Here is a 21,787-nt window from a genome sequence, read left to right as displayed (position 1 = left end):
GACTTAGCCCCTGAATGGGCCTCACTACAGGAAGAGGAGGCCTTGGGGGCTCGGATATATCCACCTCCCCGGCCCAAACCTAGCTAGAGGGCCCCCAAGTTACCGGCGGGGACCGCTGCTCACTTTGTCTCCGTTGCTGTTGGCCACGGCCACTCATGCTCTTCACCACACAGAACTAGACATACCTAGTCCAGAGAATGCCATTCCTTATGCTCAACTCCACCGCACTTAGCACGCACGTAGTAGGCACGTGATAAACGGTGGGGCACTCGGGCCCACACCGAGGGAGCTGTACAATTAAAAGTGACCACCGAGTGAAGGGAAGGGGCAGCCATCAGCACCGAGGACCCCAGAACACCTGACGCAGTGGAGACATGGGGAAGGGGCTTTGGGGTGTTCCCACCTCCTGTCCGTCGGTTTGTCGTGATCACCACGGTTGTGGAGACGGCTCTTTGCTCGGGTCTCTCACCCCGACCCCCACCCCCAGCTCAGAGAAAACTAGCCACATTTTAAGATACAACCTGGACCCTCTGTCTCGAGTCCAATGGGCATCTTTTCTGTAATGGCCTCATTTCCAGAGGACAGTGAAATGTAAAAGATGGAACATTATTGCCAGAAACTCTCCACAAGCTGTGGAGATGAGAGGGGGGCTCCTGAAGTGATCTGAGCCTGCAGAGACGAGAGAGCCTCTAAAAATTGAGAGTAGTCGTGGCTCCAGGGGGGACATGAAAGGGAATGAAAGTCCACAAAGTCTTGGACAGCATCTCTTGAAGGCTGGCCTAAACTTCCAGAAGGCCAGGTTTCATTGGAGCAATGAGTGCTCTATCCCGTGACCTCAACCCCAACCCCTCCTGCCTTTGGCAAAACAGCTTCATGGGGTGCCGTGCCAAAAAAGCAGCCAGTCACCCCCTCATTAGTCCAGCTTCTGGTGATGAGCCTCCCTCCAAATGCATGAAGTCCACCTCCTGACCCAGCCTCAAACCTTGCCAACACAGGATGGCCTGCCTGTGCTTTGACCTCCCTGGCCCAGCCTTCAGGAATCCCAGCTTTACTGAGCCACCAAGCCATTGTCCAGGGAAGCAGGGGCTCTACTCCTTCCTGCCGTGTGTACAGTTTTGTTTTATATTCTTAATAATATTCTTTTCAAAGTTGAGGATAGAAGGTGGTAGGAGGGGGCAGAGCTTAGCCCCTTGGCTGGAGGGGAAAGAGACCAGGGTCTGAGGAGGGCATGGGAAGAAGAGGGCGGCCTTGTGGCCAGTCGTCCCTTCCCCCCAAAGCTGGGAGTGGGTCCTCCATCCCAGCCAGCCCCCATCGAGTCCCTAAGGGCACTGGGCACGGGAACAATGCCCCTGGGCTCTATGGGGTGGAGGTTAAGGGGAGCAGAAACCGGGCATCAGGGGTGCCACAGCCCTGGGGGAATGTGTCTGCATGCGCTCGGCCCACACAGTGCCCCGATCTGTCCTTAGTCCCATTATTCCATATTCTCCAGGCACATGCACGCACTCCCCAGGTTCACCTCGAGCCTGAGGCCTCTACAACCCGGAGCAGACACACAGACAAGCAGACGGGCAGAGGTGCGTCTGGGAGGGGGATCCCAGAGGAAGGAGGGTCCCTCTGGAATCGGGGAGCCCGCCATTTTACCCCTTTCTTCATGTATAAAACCCAGACTTGGCGGGGTCATTGCCCAGGCTGGCTAAGGCCTGCTAAGAGTCAATCAACAAACATTTATTAAATGCCTTCGGTATAAAGGGACAGAGACAAAGAAAAGCAAAGTCGTAAAGCATTGCTCAAACGGGAGAGAAAATGTGCCAAGAGCTGTGTCTGTACCAGGCAATGCTGGGAGAAGGGGAGCCACGTTCAGAGTAAGGGCCCTCCCGGGCAGGGGAAAGTCTGAACTTGGCAAAAGCTGCTGGCCAAAGGCAGGGCTGAGCAGATGCAGTCACCGTGCTTAAGTTTACCCTAAAGTCATTCTAGCTGAAAAAAAAAAAAGCCATTCCTCCCGTGGTCATCCTGACAGTCGAAAGTCACACTAGCAGAGCCTTACGCGCCGGAGTGACCCGCCACTGGCATCCCGCAGGTGGAGAGGGCTTCACCGATGAGCTCGGCGTGCCCAGCCCCGCGACAGTGCAGGCTCCTCGGGGCTCGAGAACACGAAGGTCGAGGGTCCGAAGACAAAGGGGAGAGAAGCCGAGGCCAGGCCACAAGCCAGATGCCGAGAGAGAGAGAGAGACAGAGAGAGAGAGAGAGACAGAGAGAGAGACAGAGAGAGAGAGAGACAGAGAGAGAGAGACAGAGAGAGAGAGAGAGAGAGAGAGAGACAGAGACAGAGAGAGAGAGAGAGAGAGAGACAGAGAGAGAGACAGAGAGAGAGACAGAGAGAGATAGAGACAGAGAGAGAGGAGAGTGTGCCTGGGAGAGTGAGGGCCGCACAGATGTCACCGAATCATCGGGCCATGGCTGTCGAGACCACAGGGGTACCCTGAAAGGGTCGTCCCTCCCCGCAGGGAGCTCAGAGCCGTGGGGAGGCAGAGACAAAGGTCCCACTGGCCTGCCCTCATGCCACGCAGGCTGCCAGACTGGACTGCGCACAGGGCGGCCGGCGCCAGGCGCTTTGGCCAGGGAAGGAACCCTACGTGCTGAGGTCCCGGGTAGGAGACGGCGCCTGAGGACGCCTCGCTGGGTGGCAGCAGGGAGAGGACACGTCAGTCCGCACAGGACGGTGTTCTCATTGCCTTTCGTAGAAAACACCGCCCAGAACCATGAACCCAAATAGCTCCTCTGCAGAATGCGTCCCATCGGGGGGCCTGGCTAGCCAGCTCTGTCGATAATATTGTAGACACACAGGCAAAATGAAAGAGGGGGACGAGACTCGCAGGGGAGGCAAGTGTGCCATTGGGCACACGAGCAAGCGGAAGCCCAGGGAAGGCAGGGACAGAGTCGTGATCACCTGTGCACAAATGGAAGCTGCTCTTGGGAAGGCCACCCGTCATGGCGGCCCCAAAACCAGCTCTTTGGCTGGGTAACTTCATTAAATGGGTCAGCACTGGAGTTCCTATAATAATACGGGAATGGCCACTATTTTAGTCTCTTCTCAAAAAAAAATTGTTTTTTGACTCCGAATTTAGGGGACTTGTTTCTATGGAAACACATTTCTGATGTTGTCAAGGGCACAAATGAGAAAATGGAATCCTCTTTCTAGCCGTGGATCGTAGGGGCCAGCTGGAGCTCAGGACAGCCACACCAAATGACTCCCCTTAGTGACTATGGGCCTTCCCTTCTGGGCCCGTTTCCTTTTCTGTCAAGTGGGGGTGTCAGGCTACACGAATCTGGGGTCTCTTCTGGCTCTCTAAACAGCTTCCTCTAGGAAAAGGGGGCAAGCCCTCGGAATGGGCCATCCCAGAGGACGGGGTGACTGCAGCGGGCTGCGAGCCACCGTGGGCATGGCCATGAGCGTCAGGACTTCCCTAAGCAGCATTCTGAAGGCAGGGGAACACAACACAGCAGGGAGAAGTCGTTCCAGGCAGGGAATCATGGCCAAACAGGACCATTCTCTGGCTTCTGAGGTCCAGAAAGTGCTTTAGACAAATTATCTGTGACCCTCACGGCTCCCCTACTATTAACCCGCTTTTTGCAGAACTAACTGAAGCAAAAGATAAGAGATGCCCATGATAAAAATCTGTGGGACATTTCAAGATTGAAGAATAGAGAAATAGTCCTGAAGGGGAGGGAATACAGAAGGCAACAGAGTCAAAGTGATGTAGTAGATGGTGCATCAGGGATAGAACCAAGCAGACCTGGATCCGAGTCTTGCCCTGACAAGTACTGGCTGCCACACTGGTCGAGTTCCAGGGCTGTAGGCAACTCTCTAATCAGGGCTCCAAATTGCAGAGAAGGTGCCAACTTGCATTGACGAAGGGAGTTCTCTCCCCTGGGAGCTCCCAGACCAGTGACAGCAGAGGTGCAATTCTTATTCCCTCTGAGAGGGTAAATAGAGGCAGCATGAGCCAGACTAAGGGTCTGGATTTAGAGCCAGGATCCCAGGGCAAGTCTCTTTCTGGCTCCCAGGGTGGACTTCCTCCAGGGTCTTGTGCCCACCTAATATAGACCATTAGAATGGAATTATCTTAATTCTCACTCCAGGCTGGTGCCTGAGCCTCATCTGTGCAGGATGATTGTGGGGAGGCGTCGCTAAAGCCTGACAGACTCAGGATCAGCTCTTGTGAAGGAAGGTTCCCTTGAGTTGAGCCTCAGCTTTCCAAGAAGCAGAGGGGAGAAAAGAAGGCACTCCTGGCATTGGGGAGAGCTTGTACAAAGGCATGGGGGTGGAAGATGGAAGGTCTCATGTAAGGACCAGCAGTAGGCAGCTTGACTGGAGCAGAGTTTGTGAAAGGATGCTAAGAGTAAGAACTTTGGACAGGGAGATGCAACAGCTCTGCCCAGCTTCCATACCAAAGAGAAGGATTGGCATTTACCTAAAGAGGTAAGAGCAGGAAGCTCCTGCAGCTCACAGAGTGGCAGGGATATGCCCTGGCCCTTTGATACAGACTGGGAAAGAGGAGAAGAAGGGAGGATAGTAAGGTGGCTACTCCTCAGAAGCCAGGGGAGAGGCAGGGAAGGTCTGACTGGCATATGGCCTTGGTGCAGATGAGTCACATAAATAAGGTGGAATACACCCAATTAGTAGTAACTCCACTTTTAGCTGCTAGTGATACGTTGTAATGATAAATTGAACAGCCATATTCAAGTCAAGATGATGGACAGTTACCTGCTTAGAATGTAGAATAAACTGAGCCTGGCAGGAGCTTGGCAGGTGCCAAGGGCAATTAAGGCTCGGTTATAAAAGCCAGGATTTTGAACTGACAAGGATCTCAGACTTGAGATTGGGTTGGAAAAGGTGGTTTGGGGTAGGTCTTAGGTGATATGATAATTGGAAATTTGGGGGTCCTTGAACTGATCTTGAGGTCTCTGGTCTAAACTTCCTGTGGACATTTAGGAGACTTGAAAACTACATTTCCCATGAATCCTCTTGCATAATACAGGTGAGCAGGAAGTGTGATTATGTATATAGAGGTATAAAGGCTCAAAACTTTATTGGTACACTCTTTTTGCCTGCTGAAGCAAGCCAGGTGGAAAGACATGGCACGGCATTTGAACTAGCTCTTATCAGGCACGTGGCTTTTAATTATCAATATAGCAGTTAATAAAACCCTAATATTTTTAAATATATCCTTCTATATTAATTTTATTTGTTACAGTAAGCTTGTTCAATCAGCAAAAAGCAATCTATTTCAAACTACTTCATCAATCCCTGATCCTGAATTTACTATCAAGAAGAAACATCAACACCTTAATCAGAAGAGTAACCTTAATCTAGGTTGGGCCTGTCTGGCCCAACCAGGCTGGCATCTATCAAACCTGATTAACATTATTCCAAAGATCATCAATAACATCATTAGCCTTAATTAGTTAAGGACTTCCTGTTTCCTTCTTCCCAGTCATTACCCTGCTTTCCCTTCCCCAAGCCTGTTAGTAATAAATCTTCATATACTTACATCAGACTTGGTTTCATCAAGAATCCTAAGACATTAGTGAGTCATATCCTTGGGATAATTTGAGGGAAGAGGACTATTATATCTTGGAGAAGCAGGGTTTAATTTGCAGTCAATCTAAGTGTTATCCTATAGTTCAGAGCTTCAATTAGACATAGATAACTGTACCATTCTAATTGCAGATTCTTTGCAGTAGCTCTGGGATACTGTTATACTTGGAGTTTGGGTTTAGCAGATTCATCATATTTAACAACATTTTCTATAGTGGGTAATCCTTTGAGATTCACTAATTATATCTGAAGTGTTTCACATAGGATTTATTTCACCTTACCCTGTTCCAGATCCTACAACCATCAGTTTTTATAACAATGTAGGAAAAGTGATTGGGTCCATATTGTTATAAAGAAAGAGGGTCCTAAGGAGATATAGATATCTAGTGAGGTGGATGTATCTCTGTGTTCTCCCTAGGTGCAGATGATGGGGAGAACACCAACCCCAATCACCCTTGCTGGTTTTTATAATTCCCTTTCAATAACAGTTGCCCAGGGAAGGACCTGAAAGGTTAGGTGGATGGGTAACCCTTTCAGGTCCAACCTGGGGTTGGATCAGTTATTAATATTGGGCTCTGATTAGCCTTGGGTCACGTTTGTTATCTGACTGTGTTAGCTCCCTCCCCAAGGTTTGTGATATAAAGACCACTCAGGAAGGTACTTATTAAACACTCTTTATCTATAATCTAAATCAGGGAAAGGATAACCAGGATAAGGATTGGGGATTGGAGACCCTGTCAATCTAATATCTATAATCTATAATCACTTAGGGCTGGAGGCTATCGACCTAGTAGAAGCTGGAGTTTTGTTCTTCACAACCCTTCTGGCTCAGCCTGGCCAATGCCAAGCCAGAGAGTGACTGCTCTTGATGCAACTGTGTTGGTGATTTTATTCTTTCAGCTTTCTTACTATCAGTGTTTGGTGATGTATTAGCTCTCACAGCCTTCAGGAAATATTCAGATCCTAACAACCCTCTTCTTCATAGACCTCCCAGCCTCCCTTCACCACCCAGGGACCCAGAGACCTAAAGAGATAGGAAGATTCAGAGACCTAAAGATCTAAGGGACCAACTCCAAAAGACCAAAGACCATAGGTCCCTCCAGGTGGTTGTTAGGGTTATTTATACCGCCAGGCCAACCAACTTTTGCCCCTGGCTCACGGCATCTGAGAACATTCCAATCTCTCCAACAGCTTCCCTTGTCAATCAAGGTGACATCCAACATTTCTCAGGATTTGAATATAATAATATTTTTTCCTATGGCAAAAAAAAAGATTTATCTTAAAAGTATAATGTAGAGGCAGCTGGGTGGCTCAGTGGACTAAGAGCCAGGTCTAGAGATGGGAGGTCCTGGGTTCCAATATGACCTCAGACATTTCCTAACTGTGTGACCCTGGACAAGTCACTTAAGCCCCATGGCCTAGCCTTTACCATTCTTCTGCCTTAGAACCAATACATAGGATTGATTCTAAGATGTAAGGTAAGGGTTAAAAAAAAGTGTAATGTCTACATTTGAATCACGCAACAACAATACTATTTCTTTCCCATTAGTCTACTTAAAACTGCATTATTGAAAGTGTTGCTCCAGAGGGGAAGGAAGCAAAAAGTGGGTCAAGCCTTGAGTGTAGCTCAAAGAGTTCTGGACCAGAAGACCAAAGTCCTGGCTGGCTCAATTTGAATGGGCCTCAGTTTCCCCATCTGTAAAGTGAAGGCATTTAGGCTAGCCCCCCAGCTCTCTCAGCCCTCCCGGCCAGTGCCCTGGCCTCCCTCATAGCCTGTGTCCATCAGTAGTGTCTGGACCAATGGGCAGGACTGAGTTTGTGTGTAAGTATGAGCTGAGGGATGAGAAGGGGCAGAGGAAAGAGCAGATCCCATTGACCGGGCTGGGAGTGGGTAGGGCAGGAGTGCAGACCTTTGAAGGCCAGAGTCTGAAAGGGAAAGGGGAGCATTACAGGGGCAAGTGTGACTAGGTGGTGTGGTGACCTTCCTACTGTGGTACTTTACAGGGCTAAAGCCCATTTTCACAGATGGGATTTCAGTGTACACACACCCACAGTGTCAGTCTCTCTCTTTCTCTCTCTCTCTTTCTCGCTCTCGCTCTCGCTCTCTCTCTCGCTCTCACTCTCTCGTTCTCTCTCTCTCTCTCTCGCTCTCTCGTTCTCTCTCTCTCGCTCTCTCATTCTCTCTCTCGCTCGCTCTCTGTCTCCTGGGGTCCTCAGAGCCAGAAATGGCCTCAGAGGCCATCTGGTACAACCCCTTCTTTCTTTTTACCGAGAGGGAAACTGAGGCCCAAGCAGGAGGAGTGGCTTCTTCCAGCTCAAGAAGAGATCAGAGGCCAGCTAGACCCACTCTCTCATTCTACAATTTAAGAAAGTGAGGCCTGGGGAGGGGAACTGATTTGTTCAAAGATACGCAGGTAGGAAGTATTGGGGGTAGGATCTGAACCCATGTTCTCTGACTCCAGAGCCACTCCAGCACTTTGCCTCCTTCACCAATTCTAACCTCAGCCTGGAGGCAGCCAGAATCCAAGAGAAAGTATGGCCCCATGAGAACTGACCCAGGGCCACATAAGCTGCTGGGAGAGGAGGAGGAGGTGGGGGTTCCCTAGCCTTGGATAGCTTCAAGCAGAGGCTGGATGTCTGACCCCTTGGTAGATGTGGCACACTGTGCCAAGCCTGGCACACCTAAATGTTTCCCTTTGGTGCACAGATTGGACCTGATGGACACTGAGGCCTCCCAACTCTCCTGTGACTCTGAGATGTGGCGACACGTTGCCCAAGATGGGCTGTGGGCTCATGCAGATCAGATTCCTCCATACTCTGACCCTTGGGACTGCCCCAGCATCTTCCCTGCCTCTTCATCTCCTTTGCGGGCATCCTCTCCAGACCAGTATCACAGGCCTTCAGGAGCCTGGGCTTCAATGTCAGTCAGTTGCCATAGTCACTTCCCAAAGACTAAATCTCCATGGCAACCCAGCCAGGAGGCAAAGAGAGGGTTATACAAGGTAAATCCCAGGACCTGTAAAGCCAAGAACCAAGTATACTCCCCACCCACCCACCTACCCGGAGGCGACAGAAGTCATGGAGCTCCCCAGGCTGCTTCTGAGAAAAGCTGCGATCTACAAAGTCCCATCCCCATGACAACAGCATCATGGTGCACAGTGCACAGGAGGCAGGAGACTTCTTCAGGAGACTTCTGCAGGCTCATTGCCATCATAATTCTAGAGCTAAAATGAACTCCAGATGCTACCTGGTCCCACCCCTCATTTTATAGGTGAGGAGATGACCCAAAGGATTTAAATGCCTTCCCGAGGTCACACGGCCAGGATTTGAACCCAGATCCCCTGACTCAAGAGTCAGTGCTCATTCCATCATCCTTGATGCTTTTCTTAGGACTTGCTAGAGTTGAGTCTCCACTCGAGCAGCCTTTGAGAAACTGAGCTCACCTCAAACCTCATGGTAAGACAACAAAATGGAATTTTTAGCAAAAGGATTCTGTCCTCTCAGCTCCTCAAGGGGAGGGACTGTCTTTTACCTTTCTTTGTGTCCCCAGCACAGTGCTTGGCACAGAGGAGATGTTTAATCAATTCTTAATGACTGACAAGAACTCTAAAATCATAGTCTCCTCTAAAAACCTGAATAGTCCAGTTAGAGGTAAGAGTGACTGAGGCTTGGCTACTGCTATCCTTAGCTCTCCTGAAATCCTGGCCAAGACTTCCTCCCTACAGGTCCTAGCTTCCAAGATCTGAGTGCTAACTGACCCAAGTCATCCATATAAGTCCCACAAGCACCCTCAGCACCCAAGTCCTACTGCTTCTATTGCTCTGAAAAACAAAAATAAAGAATGCTCGAAGGCAAAAACATCCCCAACTGACTCTGGATAATTTTGGGATCCCAAATAGTCATTGGCATTTATCCACATTGAGAAAAACCACTGCCCCCAATTTGCATTTGCAAACAAAAACATATGTTCTAATTTAAAAACCTCTTTTTGATCCATACTGATTTAGAACAATATCCTGCAAAAAAGGGAATTATTATGAGTGTTTCTTTTATTAAACTATAGATTGTCAGCTAGTCAAAGCCATTAATGATGCATGAATTCTCCAGAAAAGAAGCAAGCCAAGAAAAAAGTTTATATTAAGGTTACTCGGTGCTAGGCACTGTGCTAGGCTCTGGAAATACAAACACAAGTACAAAAATTAAGAGGGTCTGCCCTCAAGGGGCTCCCCTTCTGATGAGGGAGACAGCATACAAAAGAGAACTGAAGGGATGCGGAAGGTGTGAGGAGAAGGAACCCAGGTGCCCAGACTTGGGTCTATATTTGTTCTCTCAAATACCCAGCTTGGGAAGGAACCTCTGCCTGGCAGGTAGTAAGTACCTGGCTTTCAGAATTCTTGGGGTGGCACTGAGTCACAAATGTCACAGCTGAGTCCAGTTCCATTCCATCGAATGAACTCTTTAGCCTCCAGTATGTGCATGTCTCTGAGTAAGGGCATTCTCAGAAAGAGGCAGCTATGTGGTACAGAGGACAGTTTCAGACCTAGAGTCAGAAAGACCCAAATCCAAGTCTTGCCTCAGACACTTTTTTGTTCTGTGACCCTGAGCAAGTCATTTAACTCTGTTTGCCTAGTCCTTACTCTTCTCTCTTAGAGTTATCATGAAGCCAGAAAGTAAGGATTTAAAAAAAGCAAAGGTTGCAGAAGAGAAAAATTAATTTAGGAGGTGAACAACTGGCTAAGAGGGTCATAAGGATGATATTAGAAATCAAGTCTTGAAATATTAGTTTAGAGATAAGAAGTGGAGAAAGAATTGGAGTTTGAAACAGATCTGAGACAGTGTCAGTTTCAAATGTTGACAGTGTGTGGGAGAAGTGTAACAGTTTTTCTGTGGCAGTTGCTCTGAGGGAGGTGGCAGTGGCTCTCTGAGTGCTGGGAGGAGGTGACATCTTTTCTCTCTCTCCTCACTGTCTGAAGGTAAGGAGGGAAAAGCCTGAAGGTTGCTAAGTGATTTCCTTTTCCAATTTGGGAAACACTAGTGACTGTCTATTGCTGTTTCATAGATTGTTTTATCCCTGAGAAGACCAAAGAAAAACATGGTCTTTGGTTTAGACTGAGTCTGCTAAGGCTCAGAGTCCTAAACTTGTTTCTTGCTGAGGCTCAACCAGCTGGCCTTTGTTATTTTATAACTTGGAGACAAAGTTAAGAAATATATATTTCTTATAAGAATAATAGTGTTAGTTTATTGTAGAATAGGGAAAATTGGGGCTAGTAAGATCAGGAAGGTTCAGTATAGCCTGTGGAAACAAGAGAAGCGGTTCCTTGTGGAACCAGGGAGTTTTATTTAGGTGGAATTAGAATCCCTTAGAGTTAGAAATCCTTTTATATCCTTATAGTCTTAACAAATAGTTTATTTTTGTATAACAAGAATCTCCTTAGTGTCCTTGTGTCTGGCTCTGAAGAGAAGTTCACTTATGAGCTTCATTTAATTTATATAGACTGAAGATATTTTGTAAGCACAGCAAGCAGAATATCTAATCAGTTTATATCCATAATCAATTAATTGAGTTATTATTTTTACAAGGTCAAGTCTGAGAATGGAATTTGGATTTCTCTTCCATGGCTTAAAATATAGTAATGACAGGTCCCTGACCAGAGATAAAGTAGCACACATAACAAAAGGTAGTCAAAACAGTTGGAAATTTTTTTTTTAACCCTTGTACTTTGGTGCATTGTCTCATAGGTGGAAGATTGGTAAGGGTGGGCAATGGGGGTCAAGTGACTTGCCCAGGGTCACACAGCTGGGAAGTGGCTGAGGCTGGGTTTGAACTTAGGACCTCCTGTCTCTAGGCCTGACTCTCACTCCACTGAGCTACCCAGCTGCCCCGCAGTTGGAAATTTTTGCCAGATTTATTGCAAATTTAGTGTAATGAACCAAAATGGATGGGAGAGAGAGGACTGCCTGCATATATTCCCTGACCTAGATACTATGGACAATAGCTGCAATGAAGGAAGAAGAATAAGGAGAGAGACTGGAATCAAAATCTAAGAAATTATAGAATAGTTATAATAATGTTAGTAATAATATCTATTTGTTTAATCTAATTAATAATATATCTAATATATAGAATATATCTATATATAGCATATATTGAATATATAATATATTAGTTATACATTTTAGATTATATTTTATTATAGATTGTTTTACATATAATTGTCAATATGATATGTAATATTAATGTTACATATTGTATATAGTTTATACTATATATGATAATAAAATATTAATATATCTAATATATTAGATAACATGATTATCTAATAGTAAAATTTAAAGTCTTAAATGTCTATACTGGAGGAGATTATGTGATCTTATAGGAATCAATAAGACTCATTGGGATGAAACCTAAAGCTGGGCCATGGGCATATTTTATTCAAAAGAAGTTGTGGGGTGGTTGTTAATGTTGTTGTTGTTGATCCTTCATTTTGAAGAGGGCCAATGAAAGACATCAGGGGTGAGTCTTGACTTGATCATGAGTTGGATTTAAGTGAGGCAGAATTGCACAAAGTCATGGGTCTCACTCTCTCTTCCAGAGTCATCAAAGTCTAGTGGCAAGACAAAAGTCAAGATGACTAGTGATGACCCAGGATGCAGTGAATGACCTTGGTGTCTTCCATTCAAAAGAAAATAGTGTATATATCTACCAGATGGTAGATGTTGGAGCTTTCTCTCTCCTTTTCTTTCTTTCAATCTCTCTTTGTCTCTCTGTCTCTGTCTGTCTGTTTATCTCTCTCTCTCTCTCTCTCTCTCTCTCTCTCTCTCCCTCTCCCTCTCCCTCTCCCTCTCTCAATTTTGCTGTCTCCAAAAAGCATAGTTGTTCATAAGTTCTTGACTTGTCCTAATGGTAATTTCATCCTTCAAAAGATGGAAGAAAGTCTACTCTGTATGTGAGGGAGAAACTAGTTTTTGGAGTGGAAAAATAGGGCCCCTGGAAGCGAGTACACCTTCCTAAAATTTGTAATGTATAAAAGGAAATCAGGGAGCAGTTAGGTGGCTCAGTGGATTGAGAGTCAGGCCTAGAGTCAAGAGGTCTTGGGTTCAAATGTAACCTCAGATACTTCCTAGCTGTGTGACTCTTCAATAAGTTCACTTAACCTCCATTCTCTAGGCATTACCACTATTCTGCCTTGGAAACAATACATAGTATTGATTCTAAGAGGGAAGTTTAGATTATTTTAAAATGGAAATCAATACATAATCTGGCCACACCCCTATGTTTTTGGTAAAGCAAATGACAAAGAGTTCAATAGAAAATTAATTAGGATCCCATTAACTAAAAAATTATTCAGGACAAGTCAGCTCAGGAGAACTAGGAGAATGAAATTCTGATCACATGAAAGGAAAAAACTCCAATGAGATGGGGAAAATATGAGATGTCAGAAGAAATATATGTAGGCGCACAGGGAGCTTAACAAACAATTTAGATTTTTCTTTTTTAATGCAGAAGATGGAGGTAATACCAAATACAAAACATTGACTATAAAAGTAGGAGGCAGTGCTGCAAAAATAGAGTAAGGAATGTTAACTGAGAATGAGCTGAGATTTAAAAATTTTGAAGCTAAAAGCAATAATAAGAGTGGGAGGCTTTTTCTTTTCACTCTATGGGGAGGGATGATGCAATCACCAATAGAGAAGGTGGAGCTCTTAATTAGCTTTCATGACCTTCATATTAGAAATGATGGAATTTCTGGGAAGATGGTGGCTTAGACACAGCAAGGCTCCAGACCTCTGGAAATCCTTCAACACCAATCAAGGACAAAATGCTTTGAGGAGACAGAAAACCAAATCTGACAACAGAACAGAGCTAGGGGACCCTCCTGCTGAATCCAACTTAAAAGGTATGCAAAAGAAAAAAAAGCCTGAATTCTTGAACTATTGGGAAAAGGAAGAGGGAAGATCCCAGGTCCCCTCTCTCACCTGATGTGCTAAGTCTCCAGCAGATCCTGGAATCTCTGGATGGGCAAGGATGCTAGTCCGGAGGGAATGCCTTACTGGCACAGCTGTGCCAGGATCAGGGCTTTGATCATAGATGGCAGGGAGGTAGCTGGAGGAGAAGAGCAGAGAGGGCAGCTTAGTCTCAGCCAAAACACTCCATCTTGCCCCTCCCCCTTTTCTTGAGGTTTTGGCCTCTGGGCACATTCAGCTCTGCAGATCAACTCCACCCTGGCTTAATCTTATCAACAGGGCAGATAAGAAGTCTACATAGGGCAGGAAAGCTCCAACATCCCTCCCCCATAGACTGCAATGAAAGTAGCCAAAATCACATCTTTAGCTGGGGAAGATCTGGCCTCAGGGCTCATTCATCTAGTCCAGTGGTTCCCAAACTTTTTTGGCCTACCACCCCCTTTCCAGAAAAAATATTACTTAGTGTCCCTGGAAATTAATTTTTTAAAATTTTAATAGCAATTAATAGGAAAGATAAATGCACCTGTGGCCATCACCTCCCCCCTGGATCACTGCAGCACCCACCAGGGGGCAGTGGCACCCACTTTGGGAATCACTAATCTAGTCAATCAGCAGAACAGAGAAGAAGTCCCTTCAGTACAGAATAGTCCAAACCCACACATCCAGCAAATAATCAGAGAAGCAAGATTACAGCCAATTACAGGGAGGAAAGAAGGAAAAAATATGAGTAAACAACCAAAAAAGAAAAAAGAAATTATAATCAAAAGCTTCTATTCAGGAAATGAACAAAAAGTAAATGGATCAGAGAAGGACCAAGGAACACCAAGGAACACCAAGAAAAAAACACAGAAACTCCAGTGAAATGGACACAGGCTTTGGAAGAACTCAAAATTCAATTAACTCAAGAAAATTTTTAAAAAATCAAGAGAGGCCGAAGACAATTGGGAAAAGAAAATACATGAACTCAAGCAAGAAAATAGCATCTTGAAAGCCAAAATTGACCAGCTTGAAAACAAGGCAAAGAAACTGAAAGATGACCTACAAAAAAAAATCAGACTAGAAGGAGGACGACCAAAAAGCCAGGGATGAAATTCAGTCTTTAAAAATTAGAATCCAACAACTAGAAGCAAATGATTTTACAAGGCAGCAAGAATCTATAAAACAAAATCAAAAGAATGAAAAATTGAGGAAAATGTGAAACACCTCATTGACAAAACCTCAGATCTGGAAAATAGATTCAGTAGAGACAATTTGAGAATTATTAGATTACCGGAAGATCATGACAAAAGGAAAAGCCTGGACATCATCCTACAGGAAATTATCCAAGAAAACTGCCCTGATATTCTTGAACAAGAGGGAAAAGTAGAGATTGAAAGAATCCACAGATCACTTCCTACATTTAATCCCCAACTGACAATGCCCAGGAATGTTATAGCTAAATTCAAGAACTACCAGACCAAGGAAAAAATATTACAAGCTGCTATGAAGAAGTCAATTAGGTACCATGGAACCACAATTAGGATAACACAGGATCTAGCTGCATCTACACTGAAGGACCAGAAAGCATGGAATACAATATTCTGAAAAGCAAGGGAACTAGGCCTACAAGCAAGAATCAACTCCACAGCAAAACTGACTATATTCTTGCAGGGGAAAGTGTGGTCATTTAATAAAATAGATGACTTCCAAGCATTCATAAAGAAAAGGATGGACTTAAACAGAGAGTTTGCTGCCCAAACACAGAACTCAAGAGAATCACCAAAGGGTAATTAAGGGAGGGGGAAAAAAAGCAAAAATAATCAAAAAAAATTTTAAGGGACCCAGTAAGTTTAAATGATTTGTATTCCTATAAGAAAAGATGATATTGTTAACTCTTAAAAATTGTTATTATCATCAGGAAAGTGAGAAGAAGTATACTTAGAGGGAACAGCAACAAACTGTATACAATGAAATGTCAAGATATATACATGTATGTATAAATATATTTAAAACTAGAGGTAAAAAAGAGGATAATATTAGGAGAAATGGGAAAACAGACAAAATGGGGTAAATTTATATTTCATAAAGAAGTACATGGTGGGAGCAGGGGGAGAAGACCAATACACTGGAAGGGTAAAGAGATTGGAGACGGGAAATACTTAATTCATAGGTGCATTGAAATTGACTCAAAGAGGGAAGAACAATCAGACCCATTGGGGCAGAGAATTGATTTGTGCCCTATAGAGAAGTAGAAGGGTAACAAAAGGACTGGTGGGGAGGGAAGCAATACTAGGGAGGGAGAGTGTGGGAGGTAACTCAAAAAGATCCTAAAGAAAATAAGAGGGGAATAAGAAAGGAGGGGGATAAAGGAAAGTAAAATAAGGGTGGGGATTAGGGGGACTGATTAAAACCAAAACACTGGTATAGAAAGAAATAGTGAAAGAAGAAAGAGTAGGACAAGGAGAGGAAATCAAAATGTTGTGGAATACACAGCTGGTAATAATAACTCTGAATGTGAATGGGATGAGCTCACCCATTAAATGGAAGCAAATAGCAGAGTGGATTAGAAACCAAAATCCTACTATGTATTGTCTACAAGAAACACACATGAAGCAGGTAGACACACACAGAGTAAAGGTAAAAGGCTGGAACAAAATCTATTGTGCATCAACTGAGAAAAAGAAGACAGGAATCGCAATCATATCTGACAAAGCCAAAGTAAAAAATAAATCTAGTTAAAAGAGATAGGGAAGGGGCAGCTGGGTAGCTCAGTGGAGTGAGAGTCAGGCCTAGAGACAGGAGGTCCTAGGTTCAAACCCGGCCTCAGCCACTTCCCAGCTGTGTGACCCTGGGCAAGTCACTTGGCCCCCATTGCCCACCCTTACCAATCTTCCATCTATAAGACAATACACTGAAGTACAACGGTTTAAAAAAAAAAAAGAGATAGGGAAGGTAATTACATCCTGATAAAAGGCAATATAGACAATGAGGAAATATCAGTACTCAACATGTATGCACCAAATGGTATAGCATCCAAATTTCTGAAGGAGAAATTGAGGGAGCTTAAGAAGAAAATAGATAATAAAACTATATCAGTGGGAGACCTGAACCTTCCTCTATCGGATCTAGATAAGTCAAACCATACTAGAAATGATGGGAACAGCAATGATCAACAAAGAGTAGATACCTAAGGTATCAGTAAATAGTAAGTCAGGAGTCAGGTGACAGTAAGAGAGCAATTAATTCCCATTCTCTAACCCATATGAACCATATACCCTTGAAGACTGAAAGAACTGCCCAGTGTGAGTACCCAGCAAATGTCAACAGACTTGAAGGATCATGAAAAACAGGAGAGGCAAGGGTCCCAAATGGCAGGCTCAGACAGCTGGGCTATCTTGCTGGGAGCTATCTCCACCCCCCTCCCCATCCTTCTACCTTCCCTTAAAGGCATTGCTCTCCCCAGGTAGAATTTAAGCTCCTTGAAGGTAAGGACTGCCTTGTTTCTTGTATTTGTACCTTCGATGTTTAGCACAGTGCCTGGCACATAGTAAATGTTTCATAAATGTTCCATCTATCTGTAACTAAGATCAGATGTCTCAATTTTCAAAAAAGAAAAGGTCAGAATATCCAATGTAAAGTCCAGGAAGCTTGACTTCAATTCCTGAGATGGTTAACACTGAGAAAGGGAAGTAAGTGGTAATTAAAAGGAACTACCATGGCTTCAGATCAAGAACAAGTCATACCAGATAAAAGACATTTCCTTTTCTGACAAAATTACTGGAGTAGTTAGAACTACTTTAGCAAGTTTTTGATTAAGTATCTCATATTGTTCTTGTGGAGAAGATTGAAAGACGGTAGATTAGGTGATTGTACAATTAGACAGCTTCAGAATGGAATGGATCAGATTTGAAGGGAGGTGATTAATGATTTCACATCAGTATCTCAGGTAGTCTCCAGCAGGGTGCACCAAGATCTGTGCTTGACCCTTTGCTAACTAATATGTCTATTGCTAACTTAGATAAAAACTATCTACCAAGTTCATCAAATTGCTCTTATAGCACAAAACTGGGAGAGCTGGCTAACGTAACATAACTGGGAGACAGAAGATACAGAAGAATCTCGATAGGCCACAATGGTGGACTACTCATAAAATAAAATTCAATAAGAATAAATGGAAAGCCACTTAAGGCTTGTCACTCCTTTGGAGAATCATTTTCTGAAAACCATTTTCATTCTCTCTTTGACCGTTCTCTTTCAAGCCTTCTCCTTTCCAGCTGGTCAAAGGTCAATCTTAGAGATCTCTTGGTTTTATCATTACTGTAACTGCTTTATAGCTTGGGGAAAAAAGCAACTACTCTTAGGTGGGTCAGGGAAGGTTTCTTTGCCCTAGTTACATCAAGGAGTCTTTCCTGAACCAATCAGAGAGAAGGAAACAGGACATTATTTAGGAATTAATAGTTAAAGAAACACTGATGAAGTTTTTCTCTTACTTCCATCTAAAGACTTCAGATTAGGATAACTTTTATTACTTTTATTTTTAATTTTATCTTTATTTTATTCCAATAAAAATGTCCACATAAGTTTTCCAAAGTTTTATGATTCATGTTATCTCCCTCCCCGCTCCCAAGGTTGACAAGCAATTCCACTGGGTTATACATGTATTATAACTTTTAAATGCTTTCCCAATATTTCCAAAAGAAGGTGTGGGGATGAGGAGCTCTGTCTGCTTCCACCTCCACACCTACCCAGCAAATTTAAGTTCGAGGTCAGGAAAAACTTCTCATCCATGAGAACTGTCCCAAAATGTACTGGGATGCCTATCTTATAGTGGGGAAATCTTTTCCTACATGGCACAGAGCTCCCTTCCCATTCTGTGATTCTGTGTGAATCATCCCTTCAGGCCTAGGGGCAACGAGTCAGAAAGAAAAAAATACAAGCATTCAGAATGCATTTGTATTATTGATGCCACTTTAAAAAAATGAATCCTCTTTATAAAACCTGTTTTCCAGAACTGCAGAACAGCTGCTTAATAAAATCTAAAAGCCACTGGAGGTATAAGGGCACCCTCTTCTGTTAGGATATTGGAACTGTAAGGCAACTCTGTTGGAGGAAGCCACTTTAGACCTCCTGGATCTCAGGAGGAGAAAGAACTTTAGACATGATCCCGTTTAGCTCTTCATTTTAAAGAGAGGGAAACTGAGGCTCAGAGGGAGGAAGGACTCTGCTGTGGTCACCAAACAAACTTTGCTCATATCCTAATTTTCCCTAAGTAAGCCTGATATTGACTGTGGCCCTGATCCTGACCAAATCATTAGTAGGAACAAAAGAAATATTTGTAAAGTTCTTTGCAAACATCAAAATGCCATAAATGCTATTATGATTACCATTAATTAAAGGTACCATAGATACCAAGAAATAGGTCTCTTTCTTTATGTCCTTGTTCAGAAGATGAGTTATATAGGACAAGTAAATGGAGTAGGTGATGGTATGCATCTATTAGCTTTCTATTATAACATCGGTTAAAACATCATTCTGTTATCTTTCACCCCAAACCAACTCCTCTCCTGAATGTCCCTGTTTCCATTGAGGATACCACCATTTTCCCATTCACCCAGGCTTCCAACCAAGCATCATCTTGGATTCCTCATTCTTAGTCACACCTCAAATCCAATCAGTTGCCAGACCTTGTCCTTTCCTTCTCCATGGCACTCCTTGCATCTGGTCCTCTTTCTCCATTCCCATAATAATAATGATACCCGAATCAAAGCCCTCATCACCTCTGGGCTGGATTCAGCACTCACCTCAAGTTTCTCTCTACTCCCCCCCCCCCTCCAAGAACTACTCACCTGCCAGTGATCTTTATCAGATGTAGGTCTGACAGGACTACTCCCCTGAGAGAGAAACTCCAATGGCTCTCTATTGACTCAAGGGCCTCGGATAGTCAAATTCCTTCGTGACCTGCCTCCAACCTATCTTTCCAGGCTCTCTACCTATGATTCCAATCTTTGGTCTAGTCAAACTGGCCTAAACTCTCCAAATGTGAATAAGAAATTAAGGTCTGATACCATCCATTAAGCAGGCCCACATAGAGAGAGAAATGAACTTACCTTGACAGCCTTCCACGGAGAGGAAATCAGAAACAATTCACTTTTCCTTGTGGTTTTCCACTTGATTGGCGCGTCTATTTAGGATACCCAGAGAAACCGTGCTCTGGCTGGAAAACTGTTATGTTTATTGATGGTAATGACCTATTAATTGATCATCGACCTCTGTATCTTTCAATATAAAAGCACTGGGGGGAAAAAAAGGAATTTACCTGCTTGGCTAGCCCAGTGGATCAAATCAACTGAATAATTCATTACTAACAAGCAGTCATTATTAAGTATCCAAATTCCCCAGAGATTTCTGGAAAATAATGAAGCAAATTCAGTCACCTTGTTCTCAAAAGCAAGATGACTTCTGGAATCCATAAATATCTTGAAAGTGCCTTTGGCATCTTTAGCTCCTCTTTTGAGAATTTGTTTCTGTGTAAGATTTAGAGGAGATATATACAATAATGGGTATAATTCATAACATGTATATTTTATTTTAAAAACACACATTTTGGAGATCCACGTTCAAAGATGGGGTCTTTCATTTGTTTTGCTCGAGAAGAGTACACAATCGAAAACACTGGAGACCACTGGGCTGAATGACAAGATGGGATTCAGTAGAGATCAATGTTATGTATATCTTTCATTTACCTTCACAGTTATAGGCTGGAGGAGGCACAATTAGACAATAGGCTATGAGGAAAAAACCTGGGGGTTTCTCGCAAACTCTGTGAGTCATCGGTGTGATAAGGCGGTCATCTTGGGTACATTAAGGGAGTCACAGCTTCTAGCAATAAGAAGCTTGATAGTCACTTGACTCTATATTCAGACCTCCTCCAGAGTATTGTGTGCAATTGTGGGCACCCCCATTTATGTAAGACACTGCTGAGCTGGAGGACAATCCATATGGTGAATGAGGTCCATGTTCCATGACAATCAGGTGAGGGAATGAGGAGATGTGGGAGCTGTGATCTACGACATTAATGGGGGCTGCCAGTGGGCAGTGAGGGGTAGTAACAGGAATGGGACCCTCATATTCTGAAATCTTGTACTAGATCAATAACATTCTATACTGGGCATCAGCTTTGTATCCTCTGTTTTAATCATTGCTTATATTGTTCTTAGACATAATTAATTGCCTATAGTGGTCCAGATTCCCTCTCTGGAAGGTCAGCAAGACCTCTCCCACGTTGGCAAATGATGGCAAGGTGAACAGTGGAAGAACATGGACCCTGCACATTCCAGAAGAATCTTGCAATCTTGCACATGCTCCTTATTCTCTATGACAACAAACCCCAAAACATACCTCCACCTGAGTTTGAGAAGGGAGATGCTAAGCTACCAGAGGCCAATAAATATGCCAACCCCGATCCATAGGGTGTGGGAGCTCCACTCCTCAGAGGAAGCCACCACCCTATAGTGGAGCTACTCTACTGTACTATCAGCTCCAAAGGGGCTTCTCTGAGGGTCCTAAGGCTACCTGATTAGCCTCCAGACTATTTCACCAGCTCTTGGCCCATTATACCAGCCAAAACCATCACTTCTTCAAATAAAATTATCTTCTTACTTCTGAAATGAATGAAGTTTGATTCTCCAATTCTTGGGGTGAGACCCTGCTACAAACTAGGGTGGGTTTCTCCCACATCAATATGGAGCACTATGATGTGGATCATATGTAAGGGGGACTAGTCCCAGAGGACAGGGACATGAGCAAAGCAAGGAAAGTTGCAAAGATTATAGATTTCTGCCTGATGTCACAAAAGAATTCCCTGATGCTAAGAGTAGTCCCCAAGTGGAATGGGCCTCCTCTGGACAAGGTGAGTTCCCACTCTTTGGAACTAACCCTAAGATTCTGTGGAATTAATGAAATGAATAGTAATTCAATTAAAAACCAAGTATAGCCCATGGGTTTTCCAGCCAGCCCTAGGATCACAGAGACTTTAGATTCTGATGCTGTACCTTTAGGAATAACAAAACAAAACAAGGGCTCCTGGGATTGACCATTAGCCATCATGGCAGAAGGAGTCTGTAGGTAGCTGGGAAAGGATTGACGGAGAATCTTTCCTGAGGAGAACTAAGAGTTAACTGTCTTTGGAAGAACAGCCTAGGAAGGAAAGACTGGAAAGGTTCCAACACTGATGAAAGTGTTCTG

The sequence above is a fragment of the Gracilinanus agilis genome, chromosome 6 (genome assembly GCF_016433145.1).
Source record: "Gracilinanus agilis isolate LMUSP501 chromosome 6, AgileGrace, whole genome shotgun sequence".
Taxonomy (NCBI): domain Eukaryota; kingdom Metazoa; phylum Chordata; class Mammalia; order Didelphimorphia; family Didelphidae; genus Gracilinanus; species Gracilinanus agilis.
Note: the sequence above shows the minus strand (reverse complement) of the source record.